Here is a 14,663-nt window from a genome sequence, read left to right on the forward strand (position 1 = left end):
TAGTTAAATTTATTACGTTTTCTTCTCATCTATCAAGGCATTTGCATGCCATGGCCTACGATTTCTATTAAAATTACCCGAAAATCATACGTTACAAGACAGCCTTTCAAGAGAGAGGTAAACGCACAGATAGCGAGTTTTGCTTGACTTTGACTCTAAAATTCGCATTTTCCGGTTAACGTTAGCAATATCACATTAGACAGAACTATTTAAACAAAAATACTTTTCTAGTTCCCTCACTACAGGAATGCAGAAATCGTTCGGTAAGTCGAATAAGAAGACACGTCATCCGTCAAACTGAAAGAAAACGCAGATGACATCCATCTCAATGATATTTTATCCCCATTTCTTCCTCCAATTTTCTACGAAAAAGCCTGGTAGCGGTCACGGGTATTCCGCATGACTTCAGTCAGAGAGAAAGGCGCGGGTGCATTATTACGCGAAAGAAAGTAAACGAGAGGTGAACACAGAAAAGCGTCGTGAAAAGGTTTTGGCGCGCTGACGCGTGATCACAACTATCTACCGACTGATCAGGAGCCACTTCACAGAGGAGATAACATCACCGGACGCACCGCGTATAACTTCTCTTAGCCAGGCAGCGACCCCACCCCTCACGCGCGAGCCGTAGGCCCGCGGCACAAGCGAGGTACGCGCGTTATAAAACCGAGATTCTTTAGGAGCAGACCGGGCTCACGGAAATCGTCCGTCCGTTCAAAAACTCCACTGCTCCCGGCGGCGAGGCTTCGTATCCCACCCTTCGCTCGCACGCGAGGAAAAGTTTTCGGTATCTATACCCCAGCATCTTGGAGACTCCCTCCAAAGACATCCCACAACTAACCCCCCCCCCTCCCATTACATTTCGAGGAAGGAGCCAAAGGAGGGAGGAGGAAGTCAAAAGGAGTTCCCAAGGCAACAGTACTTATCGGTCATCTCACGATCTTCTGAACCTCTTGAATCCATCCTTGCGACGGAGGTCACGAAGATTCGCCACTTCCTAACTTTTGGCGAGGTTGACGCGGGACATTGACCCAAAAAGCAATCCGTTGTACGCATGCGAGAAAATTTGGCGATTAAAAATATTCAAGAAAACGGAAATAAAAATGACGTCAATGACAAAATTAAAAAATGATATGCACGGTGGAGTGTTTTATGAGAAAATGCATACCTTCATACTGATACTAGGTGCTGAAACCATTATTGATTGTTAAACCGTCTTAAAATTCTCAAATTTAGTAAAAAAATGCGCTTCTATTAACATTAATCCTTCCAATGGTCTGATATCTTCAGATTTGTCCATTTCCGCCATGGAGAGGTTCCATGAAGTCAAGTCTGAAGCTAGCATTTAAATTATTAATTCTAAAGAAGAATTCTAGAATAAAGAATTCTAAAGATTCTATGATCGCCAAGCAATATCGGACATAAAGAGGATAAGGCTTCACTTAGCTTTTTTTAGTTAGTTTTTTTTCCAAATAGTCGAAATATTCCTCTAAAACTCTGCATTTTGCTTGAATTAGGTTTAATAAATGATATATTTTTACTTATTACTATTAAAAATGCATTAAACTGCATGAATAAAAAATTGAGGGTAAATGAACGAATTTTACTCAATTAACGCCACTGTTTTAAAACAAGCAAGGATGTGTACACTTATGATTTTAAATATTTTCGTGAGAATCAAAGCTATAAAGGGAAAACAATTTACTTCCGCTGAAGAGGAAACCATAAATTTCCACGCATTTCAACATCAAAAGCAATAAAAAGATTTCATTCGAATGTGCTAACTGCCCAAGCCTTGTTATCTCCAAATTCGACACAATGCATACTAGATGGCCGTGTGATTGATGCTCCCGTATCAGTTTTTTCTATCAAAACGTTAAAAAGAGGGAATTATGGGTGTCATTCATTTGCTACGGTCGAGTAGGTACTCACGTATGTTATCAGTCAACAGTTGATAGTTAACAATTTTACGAAGGAAGTTGATTCCGGTTTATTAGTGCGTCGATAATAATGTGCCGTCATATCTACAGCGCGCCATGGTTCGCCGATCGCACATTTATATGCTTTCGTAGGCTTCCCTGACACAGTTACCTCGAGAGGATATGTACTAGGTCACCGAATTAATCACATTAATGAGGTGTAATTTTCTTCCACGGAGTGAGTTTATGACTTTCTGTGCTGTTTCTTAACGAATTAAAACACATGGTAGAACGGTTAAAGATGAGATGAACAGAAAACAAGAAATATCGAATGCAAAGATGTGGCATTCGCACCAAATAATAAAAATTGATAAAAATATTGCTAAGCTTATTAACCGGATAATGATCACTCGGTTCCGTCAAATTGCTTCCATAGTTGCTTCATTGACAAAATACAGAGAAATTTTCACCACTAGCAATTGCGTTTGTACAAAACTGATATTTTATCAGGTATTCTTCACGAAGAAATATGGCAAATAAAGCGGATACAAAAAAATTATCGGGTAAAGAGAACAACACTCGAGGACATTAATAAAAGTTAACCCATATATGTATGCATATTCATTTGCGATAAGAGACATAATTTTTTCCATCAGCAATGCTAAAAAAAGAAGAAAACGGCTATTAATGCAAATTAAGGAGGAAGGCAAGGTCGACTGAGATATGGATTCAAGGAATGTCGCAATCAGCGGATTAGGGGAGGCCATGGGTGGGCAGGTATGACGCATGCATACGCTAGATGTGTGAGGAGGAATTGGTATCATCTGAGGATATGCTGCAGGGAGAAGTGAAAGTTCAGCGGTTGAACAGAAAACTTGGCGGGAATGTGCACGGCCTTTCACGGACGCAAACCCAGGCCCTCTCCCCACGAAAACCTCAACTGCGCTAGCCAACGAGGGAGATGGAAAATCACGATAGAAACAAAATTGGGAAGTAGAAAGCTCCCATCTGGCAGCGGAATCCGAGTGTTCTGAACTTGCATTCCGGTGAAGTTTAGTCCACAGCAACCTTCAAACACATTATCCTTTACAAAATAGGTATTCGAACTCCGCGGTCCTTCTGGAAACCAATTGCGCGCGTTCATGGTGATGGTGAAGAAGAAACTTCGTAAAACTCCCATACACTGAGGTATGGCTACGAGGAAAATGGAAATCCTCAAAAACAGCACATCAAAAAACAAGTTTCATTGTTACCCTCTTTCCCGACCAAGCAACACTACGTTTGGGTAATAATAATTCAGCGAATTCGAACGCTTCCTACTTCGATTTTCTCAGAACCAAATCAGGCGATCTACTCAGTAATACGGTGAATTTTTTTGGCAGGTATACGAAGGAGTAAATCATTCTCCTTACGCTAAAAAAATAAAAACACCACAAAATACATATGACAGCTCTGTCACTTTCTAGGCAATGGCTGAGGAAAGTGATAATAAAAGGACCTTGGGTGCGAAATTCCAAATCGACGATTGGAATTTTGACTATATAAAACGGTGGATAAAATGCAGTTCAGACGCTCTGACTACGATGGGGGAGTGACACGCGCAGGGGAAGCTAATGGCAATCCCCAAAGCGAGTCTCTGCCGCGGAGGAGCATGAATGACGGACGCCTCGGTGGTGGGGCCAAAGAAGTACCAGGGAGAGGCGATGGGGTGCGAACGTGGACGGGGGAGAAAGGGGATTCGCACAGAAAGAGGGTTGTGCACCGGGGAAAGAGTAGCGTGCTGGAGAAAGGAAGAGAGGGAAGGGAGGCTTTTCCCGACACGAGCGGGCGCTGCAGACTCGGCGCCCCACTACTACCACCACGTCCCCTCTCTCCCAGACCGGCGCTGCGGCGGTTTTCGAGTACTGCAGCTGAATCTCACACGCCGAGCACCACATGGTGGGGAAAGACGACGACAAGGAGCTGGGAAACGCCGGGGAAAGTAAAAAAAATAATAATATAAAAGGAGCGCAGGGGGATGGTGCCCGAGGAATCGAACTGAAATGAGACTCAAAATGAAGCGTGGGGGTGGGAGAGGGAGGAGGGAGGGGTGGCAGTGGTGGGGGGGGGGGGGGGAAGGAAAATGTGCATGAAAGCAGGAGACCAAATCAGTGAATGCAGGCGTCTGCATTCTCGGATGGCTGAACTGAAAATAGGCGTCACTTCAAACGCACGCATTGCATTCCATACGTAGAGTCTACGATGCCAGCTTGCGACCCAGACTATATCCCAAGCGCCAAAAGCAGAATTATGAGTGGATGGAAACTGTTAGAGCAACTTAATGCTAGATCTATCACGTGCGTAACTCCATCTGCGTTAAACAAAGTAGTGTAACTACGAGGGGTTTTTGAATGACGAAACTGTCCCCTCCCTGGAGCTGAAATTGGTTTCCGATGGGGGTCTCATTAAATTCATTCTCCATCTAGAAAAATGTGTAAATAATTATAACGCAAAAAATGCAACAACCATATTTTTAAATTATAATTTAATCACAGAGGAAAATTCTAGCCTGTATGGAAGCGTTATATGCAGCAAATTAATCAAGATAGATGAACTTGGTGAAGTTTTTCCTTATCTTTATGAAGGGAAAATCTGTTTTCATCCACGAAAATTTAAGCGAGGAAATATTTCCACGCCTCAAGAAAGGTAAATGGAAGGAGGACGAGGACGGCTAAGAAAAAGCAACTCACAACCTAAATGCAAATGAATGGATAACAGAAATGAACTTTCGGGCAGTAGATACAGTTACGGAAAAACCACTCCGTTGGCTGAGACTCACTGTTTCCACGGAATGAAAAACTCGTTGAGTTTTTTAACGCACGAGTGAGGGGTACAAGAGGTCTGTTAGTTTTTCATCAACTCAACTTCAAATCAAACCTACGAGTGGACTCATTGCTAGAGTTTTTTTTGTAATATCAAGAGCATTAAGTTTTTTAATTTGTTCACTTATTCGTAATACGTCCCTCCATATTACCCTCTTTTTGCCTTTTTAATGAATTGCAAGGTAAAACTCACATTAAAAACTAATATTGTGTAGGTTATGCCTAATTTAGCTTTCCTGACGAATTTACCTGCCGTTTTTTATTACGTGCAGGGAGTATTACAAATTTAGCAGTATGCGAAACAATAAAAACATATCAAAAGCGTACAAGTAGTGTGATGTTAAAGAGTTTTATTCACATAAATACTAGGCACAGTCATTATTCTAACGCAAATGAAATTTATTGAAAACAAGCTACTACTAAAGAGCCTATTTCAACCCACAGCAAACATCAGTAGTAAAAAAATCCACAAAAACAGAAGTAAGTATAATCAATTTAGGTCACATAAAATGAGGACAAGATAACTGTTTCAACTGAGAAGCACTACCTTGATTACAGCACTGCCGAAGAAGAGGGGGAAAAGGAATCGAGTGGGTAAACACAGGTGAGTGACAAACAGTAGCGATGAGCCGAAGAGAATGGGGCGAGAGCGCGCACTTCAATAAATGCGAAAAAGTGAGCCAAGGCTGAGTTCGAGACGCTAAGGAAGTAACTTCGAAAACTGTTTACAAATCATTGCGTACCGGGCAATAAATTAAAAAAGAAGTAGCCGAACTTGGCAGTTAAAGGAATACTCCAGAAACCGCAGTGTATTCCATTAACAACAAACAGCAGCTTCTAGCACATTTCACCGGCTGGCAAATTGAAAACAAGAGATTTGAAGCATAATGCGTACACTCTACGCTGCGCACGAAATGTCTCTTAAAATATACAAATTTGTTTAAAAATTAAGCACTTTTAGTTTAAAAATTACTGTTTATAAAATATGAAACGGCCTCAGTGATATTCATACTAGGTGTTTTACTACTTTATGACCAAATCCCTTAATAACTGAGATGCTAATCAAAGTTTTCTCCGCTTAATCTGCTAATATAGAAAGATAGCCAAGTACTTCCAAGTTTCATCGACTTTCCGTTCCACTTCTCAACGTTATTGGTGCACTAAAACGCAGCTGCGACCGATATTTTATAGAAATGAAAAAAGTCCAAAATCGGGCTTTACTGACCAGAAAAACAACACAACACTAAAGTTCTAACTAGTTCTACGCGTCTAAAAGAAAATATCAAGATGATTAAATTAAACTGCCCGTGATTATTCGCCAAATGAATCATTATAATTTACTGATGTAATATATAGAATTTGTAGGTGTGGAAGCAATTTTCCGATGAAACAACGGAGCAGATCCCCTTCTCAGCCCATTTCTCACATTTTTTCACCTGCCTCTCATCCGTAGGCTGGGACAAGGGTATCACTGGACCAATATCCCCTTCCACCGGCTTCCCTATCACGCCATGCCCTCCCATTCCCCTCCAATTAGTGCATTGCCTGACATAAACGGATCCGCTGCGTAAGCCCTCCCTCATCTCTGATCGCAGCTTTGCGCGTCCCTCCACGCATTGCTGGTGGAGCCGCCCGTTCCCAGCACAGCCTCGACAATTCCCTTTCCGATCCACGGACCACGACGAGTGAGTCAGCCGCAGCAGGCGGCCTTGGGAAGTCCGCCTCATCGCGGTCCACCGTCCAGGGGTAAATGAAGGAGGGGCTTTATGAGCGACTGGATGACTCCTCCAATTCACTCACTTCGCAACTGAGCCGGCATCTCCCAATCAAACCCGTACGGGATTGTCCCCTCTTCCTTGCCGGCAACTCAGTCCAATGCAGTCCACTGAGAAACCTCCATTTAGGGGACTTACTACCTTGATAAAAATATACGCCGCAGCGGACACCACGATTTTCCATTTCATTGCTTGGCCTTGGCCATGGAAGACTTCATTGTTTCACTAAATTCTGTGGCATGGATAAATAATGTGTGTTGTCATTATGGGACATAGTTCATCACTGAGATAAGTTTGATAAAAATCACACTTAAGCTAGAGTTGTTCCCCGGTTTTGGAGCAAATATTCTTGCAGTTTCGACCCTAAAAATTAAGATACCAAGTAATAGCTACAAATATTGGTCCTTCAAAGTATGGATTTTAGGTACTTCATTTATAAATATTAAGTGATCTTTACGGTTTTTAAGAGATTTTCATCGATGTTAACACAAAGAACTGAAATTATGATCTATTGTATTCTATATCGCATATTTATATTAGAAGTGCAGCGTTGGAAAGAGTTTTTACAGAAAAATAAAGGACAGACCGCTATAATTACTTTTCGAGCGTCAAACTTTCCGCCGAACTAGCGTGTCACCCTGAAAATTTAGCGCAGGACAGAATGGATCATGCGAATACAGCTGATTAAGTATTCCCAAACAAAACAAGAACTTGTTGATTGGGCGGAAACGTTAAAGGAAATGGGGGGAAAGCGCGGGGGCAACGATAAAGCAACAGGAGGAGCGAGGGAAGCAGTTTGAATGAGCAAACTAGCTCGTTATAGTGAATGATTGCATACCTCCCCCTAGACATCCCCGCCCAGCGTGCCACCATGTCCGCATTGGGCCGTCAAAAACCCTTCATTCCCTCGCCCCGTGTCTCGCCAACGACCTCGAAACGGGTGCTGTGACCGCCGAAAGGGCGTCGTGTACAACAACGGGGCCATGAATGTTTCGTGCGCTGCATTTGGAAATTTTCAACTATCAGGCGATCGTGACGCGCGGTTGCCCGTTGAAAACGTGACAGAAGCAGCACGTAGAAAATTATCCAATACAAAGACTGGGGTGCTTAATCTTCTCCCTTTTTCACATAAATTCGCTCCTTAATCGCACTCAAGATAAAACGAAATGGCAACCATACTGCACTCATCCAATGATTTCAAAACCATGAATGTAATTATTATTAACAAAAATGAAACTTAGCAAAAGCGAAAGCAGCCTATTAAACACAAAGATTTCTAGATAGTAACAGGGAGGCATAGACATTAGCAGACACCTTTGATAAAATAATAATCCGGACAAAACACTAAATCAGGAGAGGCATTCCGAAGATAAAAATCAGACCAAATAAATAATAGCCTGAGGATGTATATCACCCAGCTCCACAACCGCTCAATATTTCGAAGGTATAAACTTCAACAAATAATAATTTCCGCTTCACTAAGCACCTAATAAATCAGAATTCTTTTCCTTGCGCTTGAGAGCTTCACCAGGCTTCCTCTCAGTAAACAACTCCAGCATCTAACGATAGCGATGGTGAGGATAAAACCAACAGATCACAATGTAAGTATGAAGTTTGCGTACAAGTGACCACCTACGATAGAACTCTCCCACGTAGCGATAGTATCGTATCGTAGCATCTAAGCCTGATAAGGCTTTTAATTTCCTTATTGAGCTATTTCATTCACAAGCATGGTCCTGAGTTATACGAAAAGGACCTAGAAACATTATTGGCTGAATTCTCTGCGAACAGGAGCTGAGAATCTTTAAGGACAGGGACTTTCACAAAGATAATTTTTTGATTGGCAAGGAGGATTCGTAAACACTGATCACACCCTTTTCCTATCGAGCCGATCCTTCTCAAACATGGTGGACTGACATGATGGACCCTCATTACTGACGGCTCAATCCACACAGTGATTGGATTTCTGCAGTATTACCTCATTTTGTGGTGCCTTTATTAAGATGATACTCTTACATAACTAAATGAAATACAAGAAAAGTCATTTATTTTCTTCAGACATGATTTCCACTTGATTCAACCAGAAGGTAAGTTTAATAGAGGAATTTGCTCACCCCGAACTAAGCAACAGGCGGGTGAAATTTACACATACATGGCAGGAGGGGGGCAGTTCCCTTCCCTGGGCCACCTCTCACTTCAAGGATATATAAAGGGGGTCCGAAGGCTTCAAGCGGGTTTGAGCCCGGAACCCTTCCATCAGCATCCAAGCCCTCTCCCGCCTAGCCTACCATATTCCCTTTTTACTGGCAACCATATCATTCAAATGGTCTGGATGGGAGCTGGTCAAGCTGAGCACAGAAACATTTATGGTGGGTAACCGTGGATACTGGGAAAATAACAATAAGGAAGATGCCCGAGCTATTTATGAGGCAAAAACCGCAACGGGTTTCCGGGCCAAGTCATCAATTCTCTAAAGATATATTTCCCTGACTCTCGGACAGTTAACACATATTATTTCACATTTCCCCGACTTTCCTTACCCGTGGCCCATATGAAAAGTTTTTTTTTTATTCCACCAGTTTCCTCTGAACTGACAGGTTCTCTGCATCAACGCAGTGTGATTTCACTCCAGTGGCGGAGAGGAGACGGAAGGATCACCACACAGGCTGGAGTCGCCCGAGGTGGCTGGGAAGATGAGGGAGGGGAGGGTAGAAGGTTGCGTGCATGACTCACACCGAAAAGATTCAGCGCGGCCACTTCCAGCGATCGTGAGCGCGAATGTCCCTCCCCCGCCAGAGAGGAGCCGCCCGCCCCTTGCCTTCCACCCGCACCTCTACCGCTCCCTCCACGCTCACTAATCCGCATCCCGTCTACGCAATACTAGAGGGCTCAAGAGCTAAAGCCGAACGAATGACTCTTTCTCCCTCTTTCCCTTATTGCGTCATTCGGGAACACGTTTTGGGGGAGGGATAACTAATCACTGTCGCAAGGAAGAGAACTGAGAGAGTTCAAAACGGAGTAATGCAGCTTACCTAAGGTTTTCAATCTAAAGGACTAAAAGAACATGTCAGGCAAATATTTACACTCAAGACGAAAAGTTAGAAGGTGACATTAAATTTTGCCAGTTTTTACCACACCCTGGAGAGACTGAAATTGAAAAACTTGATTTTAGGGACGTTATCAGGACAACTTCTAGCGTGCTGAAGTGCTACTAGCCTATTGCAAGATAAAAAAAGGATATGAAAAAACATTCGGAGTATCATTCACGTTCACACCAATCCAGTTATTCAGATGTCGTTTGAACATTACAGAAGCACCATGGACAATTTTCAACATAACAGCGGCTTAAAAAAGCAATAAGGTATTTTAATGTAACAATTACTGCTTACTGAATGCATCTCTTTCGACGTACAGCCAAAAAATAGTAAAAAATGGCGAAAGGAATTAACATGAAATAAAGAGATAAGTAAATTCAAGGAGAGAATTTGCAAAAAATTTCCACGAAGCGATAGGGCTGAGTTCATTGTTGGAGCGAAAGAATAATACTACAGATGGACAAATGAAATACAGCAGATAAGCTGTTGAATAAAGAGTCTCTTTATTCAGTGACGAGTAATAAAACAATTGAGTAAGCGTTGCAGAAAAAGTACAAACATTCATTCCTCAATGTGAAATTTTCAATAACAGTGACCTTCAAGGATTGTAAAGGACTTGTAAAGGAGAAGAGGACAGACAAAAGATATAAAATATTTGAAAAGGGTCTTTACATCCCTCCCTGAAAATCATCCTAACAGATAACTGCTAAGTTACAAGCATCCAAATTCTTTTCCTAGTAACAAAGGCATTCTTCGAGGGGCACAGATTATTCCGCGCCAAAAGACACTAGGTTAGCCCTCTTATGGGACGAAGTTCACGGTCAAGGGTCACTGTGATATTGGTTTTGCGATTACTTCCCAAATGATTTCAAGGGACTACTTGTTGATGACCTCGGAGAGATATCCACCACTAAATCAACTCAACATTTTTGACAACATACTTTACGTCATGAGAGCTAACATTTAAGAACCAGAAGTAAGTTACGCTATCTGAAACCTGCTTTGTATCTGAACGTTAAAAGAGCAAATAAGTAAGCCTCGAAAATCCCCAAATTTACGTTCTGAAATACGCCTCCAAAATATTCATGATGACATTTCGAGATTAAGGACTGCTAGCCATTCGATTGGCACATCAGAATATTTCAAAAAGAAAAACTGAGGGAGCACTGGATTCAAATATAGAAAGTTTAGGCGAACAAAATCGTATTTTCGACAGAATCTGCGAGAATACTTGCAGGTGCGCAGTTATACCGACGTGAAACACACCATATACTAAGCAACTTATTACTTCGTTTCAGAGCTTAGTACACTCGATTCGAAAAGTCAAAATGTATAGAAAATAAGATAGACTAAGTAGCAGTAACTGAGGATGATAAATCATAAGACATAAACGTCAAAGTACGCAACCTAATGCCAGCCACTCCAAAATCTCGGCATGAAAATAAGCACGTGGTTCCACGTCCAAATCACTTCAGGGATATCCGCTCTGGCTCCCATTTCTCCTTTAGTCGGTTTTTTGCCAATCTTCGAGTAGACTTCCGGAGAGATGAAAAGGTCGTCTATTCTGAACGAGCTGGAGTGTTATTCCATCTTGCGGATGGTATGATCGTGACGCAAGGGATCCGGGGAACACATGAGGAACGATTATGGAGATAGAGTGCATTAAGATGCAGATCCTTTACGTGATATCAAGAAGTACAGGAAACAGAGAGATTTACTATTGCGAAATCACGCGTCCAAAAGAAGGATAGGGCTAAGGATGCCGGCATCACGGAGTTGGTAGGGAATGGAGTAATGAAAAGGGTATCCAAAGAAAGAAACTGGTAACTCTTCAATCAAAATTATTATAAATTAGGTATCTTAGCTGAAACTTGAATAACACAATGAAGTAAACAAAAACTAACCGGGAGTATAAATCACATTATACAAAGAAACTACGGCTTTAATGGCATGTCCCAAAGTAACGGAGATACTTAAAAAAATGATCTCATGCTAAATTTAAGCCGAAAAACCTTCAATCAATACCAGTTTTCAGATTTTCCCCGGAGAATTAATGATGACTTCAGGACAACTCAGAATGACTTGGTGGAAGCCTAAGGTCTATTTCCTTTTCAAGTGAATATCTAAAGGGCACCAAATACCATGACGAGGTGAATGGAGCACCAGAGGAAAATAAAAAATCACTAAAATGATAAGGCAATTTCGATCATTAAAAGAATCCTTCTGAGAAGCAACCCTGTACGTACGCCCGTAAAGTGATTTCTTTGGAAGTAATTAATAAATAGTTGAAATTGGTCGTCAAACCTCATCAACAATGACATTCTAAATGAGGTTTGACGACCAATATTTATTTCTGATGATATACTCATTAAAAAAAACAATCCCTATCTACGAAGTGCTTGAAATAACTTAAAGACAAAGATGACAGTTAAAAAATGCGGTGACGTCGTTTTCAAAGAATAATGAGCATTCAATTCCAAGTTACGTAAATTGAATTTTCCAGGAGGTACCCAAAGATCTACCGAGTATATAAAAGCCCAAACATTTAATGTCTGAATGAAAATAAACCATGCGAAACCTCAATCTCCTCAAATAAACCTCAAAATATCCTAAAAATAATATTAAATAGTAATTGAACTCTGTAATCTTCTACCGAGGTCAATTGTAAGACATTCGCTTTACTCGTTATCCAGAATTATTTTGAAGTCATGAATCGGCGACTTTCCCATTGGTCCGGGGTGCTCTTTCGGTCGAATGTTGGAATGAAAGTCGTTTCCCCAGAAAACAATCAACCTCGCTCAGAGCAGAGCTCGAGTGCTGATCCAATCGGGATTGGTGGAGACCCCATTTGGGAGCGACCGGCCTTCAGAATGACGACTAACCCCTCCCTTACAACACCTCTCCCCTTATCCCAATTATTAATGTTATTATTTCACTCCACATCCTCACCCGTCCCGTCAGCCTCCACCGCAAATGCGCGCCGCTTTTCCCTCCCCCTCCACTCCCCAACATCACCTTCCTCCACGCCCTACTTGTGACTCATTTGTTTTTGTTTAGCATCCAGTGCAATCCTTTCCCCTAAAAAAAATCATCTCGCACGTCCTCGAGAGCCCAAGCAGATGCTCCGCGAATGCAATTTCTCTCTTCCCGCGAGGCAGAAAAGTAAAGTAATCCGAAATGCTACATAGAGCAGATGCGACAAGTAGATTGCCACCCCACAGCAAAGCAACGAGATGAAAAAATGAAATGAAATTTTCAGACGTCAACTCAAAATAATTTATTCAGCCCTTATTCGTAACAGATTTAAGAAAATAAATTCTGCCAGCAACAAAACACTCGATTTCAGTTTTAAAGTTGACTTTAAGGTTTTATAGAGAAACGGGGATTTAAATATTTTCTATTTTAAACTCGATGTAAAGCTGACGAAACATTATACATTTATTAGCTTAAAACAAGCTAAGTAATTCCTTATTTTTTTCTTTACATTAAACGTTTGCATAACTTTGAAACAGACTGATGAAAACCTAAGTTCCTCTTTTTACGTATTTTTAAGCCGAAAGAATAATAAAAAATAATTTTATGAATGTCAACATGAACTTCCTCCAATTCGTAGACCGCTTTCTGCTTTTTTTTGGCACTCTCAGCCACTGATTTGATTGCTACATTCCTCTACATGCTCATTTATTTTGTAATTCGTTTCATAAATTCTATCCTTACTCTTCCTTGTACATTTACCGTTTTCAGTCATTTCATACACGCTGTTCTTACCATTATACGCGTCATTTATTGGTCGATTCATCATCATTCAAAGTTGTCAGAAGAAAAATGGGAATAAGGATACGAGCAGTACGAGATTACAAGTCGAAACACGATCGGCAAATCCCATCAAATGAATCAAAACAATACATACGTCAGAGAAAAACAAAACTCAGAGCATTCCACAGAATCCACACAATAATATATAAGGGCAATAATATAGGAGAGAAATGAGGTCTGCTCTGCCTGATAAGACGACAAAAATAAAGATAACGCGGATGGGAAAGCCTGCTTCGCCGACCGGACTCGATTTCCCCAGCCACTCACGTCACCTGAGGAGAGCCGTGAGGTGCGTGGCGCCTAAGCTCCACGGCGCCACCGGCGAGAGAGAAACCGACAACGGCGACTCGACCCCCGACGTCGCCGCTGCTCCGTGGGAAGAAAGGGGCCAAGGGCTACGCACGCGGACCCTCCCCCCTCTCCTCTCACGACCCCCCGCAATATCTCCCCCTCCCACACCTGGGCACCTTGTCCTCTCTCTCCCCCCCCCCTCCCCCACGAGGCCTTGCGCAATCATTCTCTCCTCTCCCCGCGTAACGAGGGGGACAACAGACGGCGCCCACGCACATGTGAACAGGGGTTCGTCTCCCGGACGTCCCATGCCTCCAGGACATTCGGGACCCTCACCGACACGCGAGGGACGACGGGAGTTAGGCTTTGCAGGGTCCAGGGACCGAGAGCGGGCCCAGGGGCGCCCTGGGGAGGCAATTCCTTGCTGCAGGTGCACTCTCTCCACGGAACGTCCGAGCGGGATACTAGCAAGACGGGTTGGGGGAGTGGAGAATGCGGGTCAGCACCCGTGTGGCGCAAGGCGAGGGGGATGATGGGAGTATTGTGGGTAAAGGTCGGCCCAAAAGGGAATCTAGGAGCGGGGGAGGGAGGGGTGTTGTGGGGGGGTGGACGAGAGGTCGAGGGGTGACTTGAGTCACTTCGGCTGAAAATTTACGACGACTGATTGAGGTAACATGTCTTGGGATCGAGTGTACGGTTCAGGATTTCGTGAGAACCGGCAAGGTGCACCTGGAAGACTGAAGAGTAACAGATCGGAGGGAACATGACTCAACGCATAAGTAATCAGATAGTAGTATGTTCTAATTATTGTGACGAAAGTACTTGGCAAACATAAAGGATAACAAAAGAAAACAAAAATAAATAAAATCGCTCTTCATGCTATAAGTCATTACGAAAGAGTGAATTAAT

At 42.4% G+C, this 14,663-nt stretch overlaps 1 protein-coding gene across 1 annotated transcript in view; it reads right to left on the reverse strand.

The window, feature by feature from the left end:
- LOC124158182 overlaps positions 1-14,663 on the reverse strand; it is a 194,421-nt gene that overhangs the window by 22,928 nt on the left and 156,830 nt on the right. The gene's annotated exons all lie outside the window — the stretch shown is intronic.

The sequence above is a fragment of the Ischnura elegans genome, chromosome 1, assembly GCF_921293095.1.
Source record: "Ischnura elegans chromosome 1, ioIscEleg1.1, whole genome shotgun sequence".
Lineage (NCBI taxonomy): Eukaryota > Metazoa > Arthropoda > Insecta > Odonata > Coenagrionidae > Ischnura > Ischnura elegans.